This window comes from Hordeum vulgare, chromosome 7H (genome assembly GCF_904849725.1).
Source record: "Hordeum vulgare subsp. vulgare chromosome 7H, MorexV3_pseudomolecules_assembly, whole genome shotgun sequence".
Lineage (NCBI taxonomy): Eukaryota > Viridiplantae > Streptophyta > Magnoliopsida > Poales > Poaceae > Hordeum > Hordeum vulgare.
In genome coordinates, this window is record NC_058524.1 from 227,485,913 (window position 1) to 227,499,010 (window position 13,098).

Consider the following 13,098-nt stretch of genomic DNA (forward strand, 5'->3'; position numbering starts at 1 on the left):
TGGCGGCACAGTAGGCCCGGACCACCGCGGAGACTGAGCGGCTGAACACCGAAGGCTAGCGGCTCACGCGACAACAGCGCGCGTCCGATGCTATTCACCACAGGAGGCATCATGGTCGCCTCCCGGCTGATCTACATCCGACTCGCCTATTCGACACCCCCACACACTCCCGGGATGGGACCTGATCGGCCTTGGCAGCCGATCCATGGGAGGGTCCGGTTCAACCACCGCCTAACCCGCCATTACCTTAGCCAATAGAGGCCAACACACCTCGCTTCCAGACACCATGGGAGCACTTCTCGAGTCCCGTGGACAACGTGCTGGCGGCAAGCCGCCACTTGGAGTCCCTCCATATTTATGGAAACTCCCTGGCCGAAGTGGAGGCGAGAAACGCCATCGAGATGCTGAAAATGGCGGTGGTCCAACATGCGCAATATTCGCACAGCCGTGACCGGCTACACTCTACACCCTAGGCGAGTCGCACCAGGAGTCTCCATGAGGATTAGGCCGCGGTGACCAGCGAGCAGTGGCGTCCACCACAGACCAACCCGCCCAGGACGCACGATACTCGAGCCAAAGACATTGTGGATGTAGCGCGAGCCGCCCGCCTGATGTAGACGGCGGCCGCGGCGGGTCAAGGCTATCCGGCTTATGCCCAGACTCCTCCCACATTGCTGGATACAGGCGGCATGCACGTTGGGGTGCCCCGTCTCATGCCCGCTCTTTGCAACGAGCTAATGCCAAAGGATTTCAAGGGACCGTGGAAGGTACCCAATTACACACCAGATCTCGAGCCAGGGTCATGGATCGAGAGTTACGAGCTTCCAATGGATATGCTCGATGTGAATGAGGCGGTCTGCGCCAAGTACTTACCATGATGCTTGAAGGAACGGCACGCACATGGTTGAAAAACCTGCTGCCTAACTCCATCAACACTTGGGCAGAGTTGAAGGAACGTTTCACCAAGAATTTCCGAGGGACTTGCAAACACCCAATGACCATTGTCGACTTACAACACTGCGTTCAGCGATCGGACGAGTAGGCCCATCATTGGAAGCGGCAAATTGCAGAGGTCATTCATTCGTCGGACAGCATCTCGGCGGCTCAGGCAGTGCTAATTCTGGAGAAAAATTGCCACTACGAGCCTTTGATGCGAAAGCTTGGGCAACTCAAGCGTAAGGTGCAGGACATGGGCGAGTTGATGGGCACCCTAACCAGGTATGCCGAGTCATGCGACACTAAGGACCCTGAGGAAGATGATGATAAGGTTAGCACCGCCAAGAGAGGCGAGTCATCCAAGGGTCACTCCCAGTTCCAGGGGCGGGGCAACCACAACCACGCCGGGCAAAGTAAGAGGAGACACCAAGACGGCGCCACAAATTTCATCTCCAATATAACGCCAGTAACGGGGACCAGCGCTAGAAGAAGCGGGGCTTCAGTGGGAAGAATCCACGCAATTGTTAACGAGATGCTCAAAGGCACCTCCCCGCAGCACGCCACCGCCGAAGGACCGTCTACCCACTCTTGGGAGGATTGCTACGTGATGCAGGAGTTCCGAGCTGAGGCGCTAAAGAAAGGTTAAGGAGGTGATCAAGGCGGACGACAGGAACAATTCAACACACCCGGGTCACAACAAAACCCGTTCGATGGGTTCCCTAACCCGGGCCCGCAGGGCGGGTCACAGCCTAATACTGGACAGTACCAAGTTCACAACCAACAACGGTATAACCCACAGGGCATGTTTCAGCAACCGCCCCCACAAGGAGATCCCCAGCGACACGATGACAATGCCGGCTTTCAGAATAATCCTAAGCAGTTGAACAGTGGACAGTATCATGTGTTCACCACCAGCCCTTGCAAGCGGGACCAAAGGTGAAACATAGAACTTTCAGCGTGGTTGAGTCGGCGCTTCCTAGGTACCTCTATTGGTCTGAGCAGCCCATCACCTGGAGTAGGGAGGATCAGCCGCCCCGAGTTGATAACCTTCGTGACTTAGCTTTGGTCGTGGCTCCCCAAGTCGGAGGTTACACACTTTCCAAAGTCCTTATGGATGGTGGCAGCAACATAAACATCTTATATTTTGATACCTTTCGAAGGATGAATTTCTCAGAGAAAGACTTGATGCCATCTTCCATGGTTTTTCACGGTATCGTTCCAAGTAATTCGGCATACCCTGTTGGGCGGATCAAACTTAACGTAGCTTTTGGTACGGAGTCCAATTACAGGAGCGAGTCCCTCATGTTTGAGGTGCTCAAGATCAAGAGCCCTTACCACGCATTGTTTGGAAAGCCGGCTTATGCTCGGTTCATGGCCCGCCCATGTTACGTTTACCGCAAGCTCAAAATGCCTGGTCCTAGGGGGCCTATCACAATAAATGGGGACAGGAAACTCGGCCAAGAATGCGAGGAAGGAGAAGCTGCTTATGCCGAGACGGCTTGCGCGGCCGAGGAGCTCAAGATTCACCAAGCCAATGTTGACCCGACGGATATGACGCCGCTCAAGAGACCAACGATTGACTCAGAGCCACCCCTAAACTTTAAACCAACGATGACACGAAGGTGATAGACTTCACGCCTGGCGACTCAACCAAGTAGTTCACCATTGGAACGGCTCTGGATCCCAAATAGGAAAGCACGCTCATCGAATTCATCCGTGAGAATCGGGACATCTTAGCATGGAAACCTTCAGACATGCCAGGTGTACCGAGAGAATTCACTAAGCACCATCTTACTGTTCACCCCAAAATGAAGCCGGTTCGGCAGTATGTTCGCCAGTTTAACGAGGAATGGCGCAAGGCAATTGCAGAGGAAGTCGCCCGGCTTTTGGCCGCCGGGTTCATCATTGAAGTTTTCCATCCTGAATGTTTGGCTAACCCGATCCTGGTGCTAAAAAAGAATGGCAACTTTCGTATATGCATTGACTCTATCGACCTCAACAGGGCCTGTCCAAAGGATCCCTTCACCCTTCCCGGCATCGATCAAATTATTGACTCTACGGCGGGTTGCAAGCGGTTGTGTTTTTTGGATTCTTACTCAGGATACCACCATATCAAGATGGATGTGGCGGACCAGGTGAAAACGTCCTTCATAACCCCCTTCGGAGCCTTCTGTTATGTGTCTATGTCGTTCGGGCTCAAAAGTGCGGGGGCGACTTATCAGCGTTGCATCCAGAATTGCTTGCATAGCCAGATTGGACATAATGTCGAAGCCTATGTTGAAGACATCGTAGTTAGGTCCCAGAAGAAGGAGTCACTCTTGGAGGATCTCAAGGAGACTTTTGACAATTTGCGCGTATACCAGAAGAGACTTAACCCTACCAAATGTGTTTTTGGTGTTCCCGCAGGAAAATTATAGGGTTTTGTGGTGTCACAGAGAAGCATTGAAGCTAACCCAGATAAAATTGAAGCGATCACTTTGCTAGGGAAGCCGGCCAATATCAATCAAGTTCAACGTATGGCGGGTCGTATCACGGCTGTAAGTTGCTTTATAAGTCGCCTTGGGGGAAAAGACGTCCCTCTTTATCTGTTACTCAAGAAAACTGATCGTTTTGTTTGGACGGATGAAGCCAACGAAGCCTTTGAAGCCCTGAAGCAACACCTAGCTAAGTCTCAGTATTGGCTGCTCCGATGGACGAGGAGCCTATGCTCTTGTACATAGCGGCTAATTCTAAGGCAGTGAGTGTGGCAGTGGTCGTCGAGCGAAAAGAAGAAGGAAAGGAATATCCGGTTCAGTGACCAGTATATTTTATCAGCGAAGTCGTGACCCTCTCCAAACAACGCTACCCGCATTGGCAGAAGCTGGCCTTTGGGGTGTTTATGGTGACCCGAAAGCTGAAACACTACTTTCAAGAGCATCCCATAACGGTGGTCAGTTCTGCCCCCCCTTGGTGATATTATACAAAATCCATAAGCGACTGGACGGATTGCTAAGTGGGCCATCGAGTTAGGACCTCACCATGTGCTATATACCCCTCGTACGACCATTATGTCTCAAGCACTAGTGATTTCATCAAGGACTGGACCGTGTTGCAGATTCCAGAAGACAGGCCTGATCACACATACTAGACCATCCATTTTGACGGGTCTAGGCAGTTGGAAGGCTCGGGGGCTGCCGTGGTGCTAACTTCGCCTCAAGGTGACTAATTCTGCTATGTCCTACGACTCATGTTTCCATGTACCAACAATGCTGCAGAATATGAAGCTCTGCTCCATGGGTTGCGACTCGCCAAGGAGATGAATCTCACCCGAGTCATATGTTTGGGCGACTCAGATCTAGTGGCACATCAGGTTTCTGGCACTTGGGAGTCCAGAGATCCCTTGATGGCAGCTTACAGGCGAGCTGTGTTGGACATGGCGGGTCATTTTCATGGTTATCAGGTGGATCACATCGATCGGTAACTTAATGAAGCGGCAGATGCCCTTTCACGCCTCGGTTCACAACGTAAGCCGATTCCCCCCATTGTCTTTTTAGATGTGTTACGTAACCCATCGGTAAGGCTGTTGTCAGAGGAAGATTTGGTGGTGCAAGATCTTGAGTCTCAACTTGTGGCAGCTCTTCGTGCTACCCCGGATTGGGAGGTTCCCTACATGGCGTGTCTCACACGAGGCGAGTTACCCACTGACGAGTTGTTGGCTCGCCAAATAGTCCGTCGATGCAAGTCCATGCTCATACATAATGGCGAGTTGCATAAGCGAAGCACTTCAGGAGTGTTTCAAAGGTGTGTCAATTCCGAGGAAGGATCTATGATTCTCAATGAAATTCATGCAGGCGACTGTGGTCATCATGCCGGGTCAAGCTCCCTAGTTTCCGAAGCTTTTAGGCATGGGTTTTATTGGTTGGCGGCTCATGGAGATGCTGAAGATATAGTTCGCGGACGTGATGGTTGCCAAAAATTTGGGCGTCAGATGCACGTGTCGGCTGAGGAATTACGGATGATCCCAGTCACACGGTCATTTGCGGTCTGGGGGCCGGACATGGTTGGTCCTTTCAAAATGTCGTCCAACAAAAAGACTCACCTATTGGTGGCGGTTGACAAGTTTACCAAGTGGGTCGAAGAAGAACCAGTTAGTAGCGGTGATGCAGACACGGCTGTCAAATTCCTGAAAAAGTTGATCTTCCGTTTCAGATATCCTCATAGTATAATTACTAAAAATGGTACTAATCTATCAAAAGGCGCAATGCAAGAGTGTCACATCCCTGGAACCCTAACCAATGTTTAGCATTGTGCTCATATCTTCTTTGCATTGCATCCAAGAGAATTGCAACAAGACCAAAGTAAGTGGTGAAGGAAAACTCAAAAACCCTAGCCACTTCTCAAATTCAAAGGAATTATAATCTTATTCAAATCAATGAACCCAAAATGGCCTAAAGTAAAGTTCAACTTTTCTGATAACTCTTGAAAACAAATAAGCAATAAAGGAAACCATTTCCTTAATACTTTTGGCATTTTAAATAAATGCAAAAGACTACTGGTTTCAAGTTTTAAATTTGAATTCAAAGATATATAGCTTTCAAAAATGCTGAAAACTTTATGGGTGATTGGAAATATTCCAACAAAACACGCCAGCATTTATCAAACTATTTATAGTTTGATTGTGAAGCCAAAATAAATGAAAAACAATGTCAATAAATAAAACAGAAACAAGATGGAAGAAATAAGAGAAAAAAAGAGCATACCTGCTATCTGTCGCCGGTCCAGCCCACGAGGGGCTCCCCGGTCATCTTCCTCCTCCTGCCAGTAGGCAGAGGGGAAGATGAGCAAGGCGGCCAGCCCCGGCCACCTCCTGCCTGCCTGCTCGCCGCTGGAGGCCTCCAGGAGCGCCAGCGCGACGCCTTGTGCCTTCTTCCCCTCCTCCCCGCGGCCTTATCTACTCCTCTCTCCATCTCGTTCCCCTCTCCCTCTCGGATCTCTCTCTCCCCGAAGCTCCAGTCGCCGCTGATTCGTCGCCTCCCGGACCTCACCGACCCTGCCGTCCGCCTGAGAAGAACCGCCGTGAGCTCCTCTTCCCGTTCCCCCTCTTCCCGATGCCATTCCCCTCCTCTAACCCCGTTAGCCGCCGGACCACGAAGGTCCTCGTCGCCGGCCATGTCGTTGCCGTCGTTGTGGTACCCCGTCGGCGAGACCGAGCTCAGAAATGAGCTCCTGGAGCTCTGTAGATGCCGTAGAGCCCCTCTCCCAGCTCGCTAGTGTCCCGCAACGCCACTCCCGACGATGCCCGAGCCGCAGCCGCCGCTGACCTCGTCTCCGACGTGGATTCCGGTTACCATTTGGTCCAGCTCCTCCCCCTTTGGATGCGGTGCTTCGCTAGCTAGCCGTAGAACTAATCCACACCCAAAACCGATGCATGTAGAACCGTTTAGCTTAACTCTGGCGAGTCCTCCGCCGCGCCCGTGGTCGCCGCCGGCCATATTCCGGTGGGGGCTGACGTGGTCAGCTAATTAACCCACTAAACACCCCCCTAGCCACTGACAGTGGGCCCCAGGATGGGTCAAACCCCAGTTAGGGGCTGGTCAACTCGGGGATTAGCCCCTGGTCACTGACTAGTGGACCCCACTGGTCAGGTTTGACCTGGCCCAGCCCATGTTGACAAGAGACGTCACTGTGACGCAATAAAGGATTTTCTAATATAAAAATAATTCCAGAAATTTCTAAAACTTCTAAAAATCATAAAAAATAATCTGTAAGTCCAATGAAAATAATTTATATATGAAAAAGTATCAGAAAACTTCAAGGAATCTGAATATGTTATTTTCAAACTTTACTGAACCCAAACATATAGATTAATAAATAAGTTACCTCTTATAAATACTTTGGAGATGGAATTTGGAAATTATTTAAATTCCACTTCAAATGATATGATCAAACACTATCCAAATCACAAACTAGCAACCTAACATGTCATTTCCATGCATGTTAAAAGCAAGTTGAACTGAGCATCAGATCGAATCAATTAAAATGGTATCCGAGAATACCTCGTTTGAAGTGATATTTGAATTTAATTCAAATCCACTTCAAACCTAATAAATGTTAGCTATAATAGTATACCACTTTGCATCCTCATGCCATGCTCATGCATCATCTTGTCGCACATGCTTGTTATTCATTGTTGTCACTCTTTTCAGTAGGCTCCGCTCCCCCGGATTCCACCGAATATCCGACTGACGGATATTGTCCCTCCTCTGAGCAACAAGGCAAGAAACCATTTTGATCATCCCGATAAATCCCATGTTCTCGCTCCTGCACTTACTTATTGCATTAGGATCAAATGCTTTAAATGCTTTTGCCACGTTAGTTGAACCCACTTCCTTTGCATGACCTATGCTTGTCATAGTAAATAGCTGAACCTTGCAACCTAGTATACCTGGTAGTTGCTTGAGCCATGATGTGCCTTATCCTGCTATGCATGCTATGCTTAGAGTTGTGTATGGTCTGTCATCTAGGAGATGAACAGAATTGTGAGAATGTGTTCAGTAAGTAAAGGTTGTGTGTTGAACCTGATTTCGTAAAGGTACCGGTGAAAGGCTGTGTAGGAGTACATGGCTGGTTGTTTCATTGGAACCGTCCTTAGTTACTGAGTTTCGTGTATGTAATCCAAGACGAGATACTACCACATGCTGGGCCCTGAAATATGACTCCGCTCGACTTATTAATCGCTTAGTACCCGGTCCAAGAGTTGCATGTAGTTTCTGGTGTTTATAGTCATGCTGGAGGCCGTGCATAGCGCTGACCTGAGAGGTGGGCTATGATGCGGTAGGCAGTGGCACGGTGTAGCAAGTGGCACCCAAATGGTGGCCTTGGGAACCCTGCGCACATCGTTTGGGGCCGTGGTGGAAACCTCGGCCGGACATCCGTGCGGGTTACCCTCAGATAGGCGATAGACCTGGACTAGGTACTAGTGTGGTTAACGGTCGTGGCCGACTCCCTCGATGGGCTTCCGCTTGAAGGTTGCCGAGGTGCATGAAGTGCACATGGAGATAAGTGGCGAGAGCATGTGTGACGAAGTACACCCCTACAGGGTTATGATCTATTCGAATAGCCGCGTCCGCGGATATGGACTACTTGGAGACATATGTTCTTCCTAGATAACTTCAATGGCTACTCATAAAATTGTCAAGATAAGCGTGAGTGTCGTGGACGGCATTTCCTTATGGAGACAGAATGATTCCACGATGAAGTATTCTTGTGGTGTTAGTGGACTCGTGTGCGAGAAATCAAGTTGTCAAAAATTGTTTTAAAATGTAAGATGTCTAGCCACGAGTCAAATGCTGGCTTTCCGCATGAAACCCGACAATTCCTTATTGATACATTGCATGAGTAGATAGTTATCCTAAAGTCTTGCTGAGTACCTCAGTACTCATGTTTGTTTCATAATTGTTGCGGAGGTTGTTAATGACCCTAACGGAGGGTTCTTCCTATACATCGACGACGACGAGTAGCTGGTGTCCCAGCTACGATCTGGCCCTAGGTTGGGTCTGTAGTATAGTCAGGCCATGTGCCTTCTAGTTTCACATGTCTGTACTCAGACAGTTTTAAACACTTCCGCTGGCTTGTAACTGAATGACTGCTATAATGGGTCGTGAGACCCTTACTGTGTAATATTATGTGTGTGGCTCTTCCGAGCCTTTTAAATAAAGCTTGTATGTTTATGGTTATGTTGTGATGCCATCGATGTATCTATACATATTGGTATGCCATGCATACGTGTGTCGTACTTGATATGTATGGGGTTCGATTACCTAGCCGTAAACTTTAGTAGCACTCCTTACAGGGAAATACCCGTTTGTGATCCAGCGAGCCATGGTAGTTTGCTACTGCTCCGGACACATTGGTTGACCGGCGTGTGTCCTTCTTAGCTGCTGTGTCTGTCCCCTCTAGGGAAATGTCACGCGATGTAATGGAGTCCTTGTAGCTTGCTACGACTCGTCTACATTCGCTGGTGACCGACACCTGCTTTGCTGGGTCATGTATGCATGTCCCTGTGCGGAACTGCCACTTTGGTTTATGACTAAAAATGTCGATCCGGGTTCTTTGTCATTGGATTGCTAGAGACACAATTGCATACGTGAGTCAAAAGGCGCAAACGGTCCCGGCTAAGGTAAGGCTACAGCCGTGGGGTTAACCGTGCGTGAGACCGCAAAGGGGTGCGATGTGTTACGGGCTGGATTCCTATGGCTTAGGATCGGGGTCCCGACAACGTTGGTATTAGAGCCTGACTGACTGTAGGACTACTAAGCCAAACTGGTCGAAGTTGAGTCTAGAATTGCTTTAGTTATATATAAGGGAATTGTTTGTGGAAAGGAACGTAAGACTCTTGTCCTCTTCTCAAGATATTCTATTCTGGTCATCCTCGTCTTTTCTGCAGGAATTAAGGACTAGGTTACTCATCTTCTTCTAGGCTATGTTTCTGATCGGTAGATTATAAGACTACGGGTCGAGAGTTATATTGGGTTTCTTTTGTCCCTAGGAAAAAGGACGTAAGTTTGATGATCAGAGAATTGAACTTGATAGTTGAGTGGTTACGCCATCCTATTTTTGGGGTTGTCTCAAAATTGTTTCTGAGCATTTACAGCCGTTATGCTTCCCAATTTTGCATTCAGAGCTCTAATGCTTTTGCATTACTCTCTATTTTCAGATGTCTGGCTGTCCTTCCCGTCAGGTGGTACGTCTGACCAGGTGCATTGATGTGCCGGGTCATACGGCCATGATGGTCAGGGTGATGTCGGTGTGCGGTTACCGCTGGTACCCCGAGTACACAGTGGAGGAACAGTACCGCGACTTCAACCAGAGCCAGTATATCTGCACTGTTAGGGTATTTCCAGACTACCCTGGAGCTTAGGAGCCAATCCATTGGTCCTATGGATTGGGAGTCACTGTTGACATGGCAGTACAAGATGTTGCCTATTCAATGCTGACCATTATGAGAGCGAGACATGCACTGCTGCAGAATTCAGAGTTCTACTATGTTCCTGCCTCTCAGCCTGGTGAAGAGGGATACCTCAGCAGAGTCTATTTTGATTCCTCTATGGAGGATCCGCTACTTCAGTCCACTGCTGAGATGCTAGAGAACAGAGAGAGGGATGCTTGTGCTCTCCGCATGGAGCTTTATGCTACACGTGTCTGTCTGTGGACGGCTTTGACGCCGCTGGCACCGGTAGTCCAGACAGGGTATGGAGATATGGAGATGCTGAACCCTATTAGGACCCATCTTCCGGCCCACGTTGACTGGCCAGCTATAGGACGAGTCACCCCTCTTCGAGGACCCCTACTACCACCACTCAGGGGACCAAGGCCACATCCGTGTCCTTATGGATCCCAGGTATCTCAGGCCAGAGTGTTTCCTGATCCGTAGGTTGAGCTTCCCGGCCATGGAGGTAATCTCTATGAGATGTTCTATGAGGATGCCTGAGCTGTGAGTGGAAGGATAGTATGGTAGCAGCCGTACGTTCATAGTCCTGTGTGACTTGTGAAGTATGCTTGTGATGTGAAATGAATTCCGGAGGCCTAGATAAATAATGTATAGGAAGCTTGTAAGCCTCTGATGAGTAGTTTCATAATTTCAGTAGTTGCTCTTCGATTAAGGTTGTACTGAACTATGTAAGGGTGTGTATGAACCATGGTGTATATATAGCAGTTGCTTCTTACCATGTTGTTCGGATATTCATTTCCGCATTCCGTGTGTTCAGTACATTCTTAATCCATAGCTAGTATTGATATGATATTGGTCTAAGCTGTGAGTTTGTTTGTCAGGATGGTGTTCACCAGGTTGAACCGTGCCCCTGCTCATGAGCAGGGCGAGGGTAGTCAAGCGTCGCAGGAAGACTTGCCTCACCCGCCCTCTCTGGCGGAAGTTATGCTTGAGGCAGAGAGGAACAAAAGAGAGACCAACCGACTATTATAGCGTATTGAGTAGAATACGGCTCGTCAGCCTAGGAATGCTGTAGTGTCCCTCATCGACTTTGTGAAGCTAAATCCTCCAAAGTTCCATCACTCCGTCGATCCCCTCGATGTTGATGACTGGTTGTGCAGCATCTCACGCAAGATTCGCTCTGCGAATGTTTGTGAGGCCGACAAGGTGACCTTCGGGGCGTATTTCCTGGAAGGACCCGCCAATCTGTGGTGGGAGAACTTTGAAGCTATGCGTCCTGCTAAACCAGCAGCCATATGGGCAGACTTCAGTGCAGCCTTCCGTCTGCACCATATTCCAGAGGGTGTGATGGACAGAAAGAGAGGAGTTATGTGCATTCACCTAGGGAAAGTTGACCGTGGATGCTTATAGCCGCGAGTTCCGTAGCCTCGCCCGCTATGCAACAGAGGAGGTGTCTACTAACGCCAAGAAGCAAGCAAGATTCCGTAAGGGTCTGAGCCGTGAGCTTCGTCGTGATCTGCGCCTCCACGAGTGTGCAAGTTTCCAAGCCCTGGTCAACAAGGCGATCAGTGCCGAAACTGGCCATACCGACTTTGAAGCCACAAGGAAGCACTCCCATGACTTTGGCTCGTCATCTGGTTCCGCGTTTCCAAAACGCAGGCTGTGGGTTCCGAACAGTTCTGTGCCGCCAAGATACACTCCGAGGCCATCCTACGTGGCGTCTCAGATGAATCAGATCAACCCTCCAGCAAAAACTTATGGTGGTCCAGCTAGCAATGCTGCACCACGTGCCAACCAAGTGATATGCTACAACTCTTTCGAACCAGGGCACTATTCTCGTGAGTGTCCTCAGAATGTGGGTGCCAAGCAACCCGGAAAGTCCGTCGGGCAAGGCAAGTCGGGAAAAGCTTACTATGTGAAGCCAACTCGTGCACGTGGTCGTGTGAACTATGTCTCAGCAGAAGAAGCTGTAGAGGATCCCGACGTCATACTGGGTATGCTTCTTGTTAATCATCACCCAACGTCTGTTCTCTTTGACACTGGGTCTTCTCATTCCTTCATTTCAGAAAGTTATGCACAGTTGCATAACATGTCTTTTTGTGATATGCCAATTCCATTGGTTGTCCAAACTCCTGGTAGTAAATGGCAAACCTCTAGGATAACCTATGACAATGAAGTTCTAGTAGACAGGCTAGTTTTTCTAGCCTCATTGATAGCCCTGAAATCTTCGGATATTAATATCATCTTGGGTATGGACTGGATGTCAGCTCACTATGCCAAGATTGATACTTATTCTAGAAATGTTCAGCTTACCCATCCCTCGGGTGAGATAGTCAATGTCTCTACTCGAGTTGCCAAATGCCAACTCTATTCCCTAAATGCCAACCCTCTTCCGGAACTTGAAGACATCCCAATTGTCCGTGACTTCCCGGCTGTTTTTCCAGAGGAACTGCCAGGAATTCCACCTGATAGAGATGTAGAGTTCGTGATAGATCTTGTTCCGGGAACTGTTCCAATAGCCAGAACACCATATAAGATGGCACCCCTGGAGCTAGCCGAACTTAAGAAGCAACTAGATGAGGCCTTGAATAAAGGATTCATTCGTCCTAGCTCTTCTCCTTGGGCTTGCCCCGTCCTCTTCGTCAAGAAGAAAGACGGAACAGATCGGATGGTTGTAGATTACCGACTAGTTAATCTGGTCACCATAAAGAACAAGTATCCGCTCCCCAGGATCAACGATCTGTATGATCAGCTCGCTGGATCCTCAGTCTTCTCCAAAATGGATTTGAGGTTGGGATACCATCAAATCAAGATCAAGAACGGGGACATTCCGAAAACGGCTTTTGTTACTCGTTATGGCCAATACGAGTACACCGTCATGTCCTTCGGTTTAACCAATGCCCCAGCCCCCTTCTCTCGTCTGATGAATTCAATCTTCATGGAGTATTTGGATAAATTCGTCGTGGTATAACTCGACGATATTCTCATCTACTCGAAGAACGAACAAGAACATGCCGAACATCTAAGGCTGGTATCGATGAAACTTTGAGAGCATCGCCTTTATGCCAAGTTTTCAAAATGTGAATTTTGGTTACCAGAAGTGACCTATCTAGGTCACGTAATCTCTGGTAAGGGTATTGCTGTCAATCCCGAGAGAGTTCAAGCCGTCCTTGATTGGACTCAACCTGAATCGGTTAAGCAAGTTAGGAGTTTTCTTGGTCTAGCGAGCTATT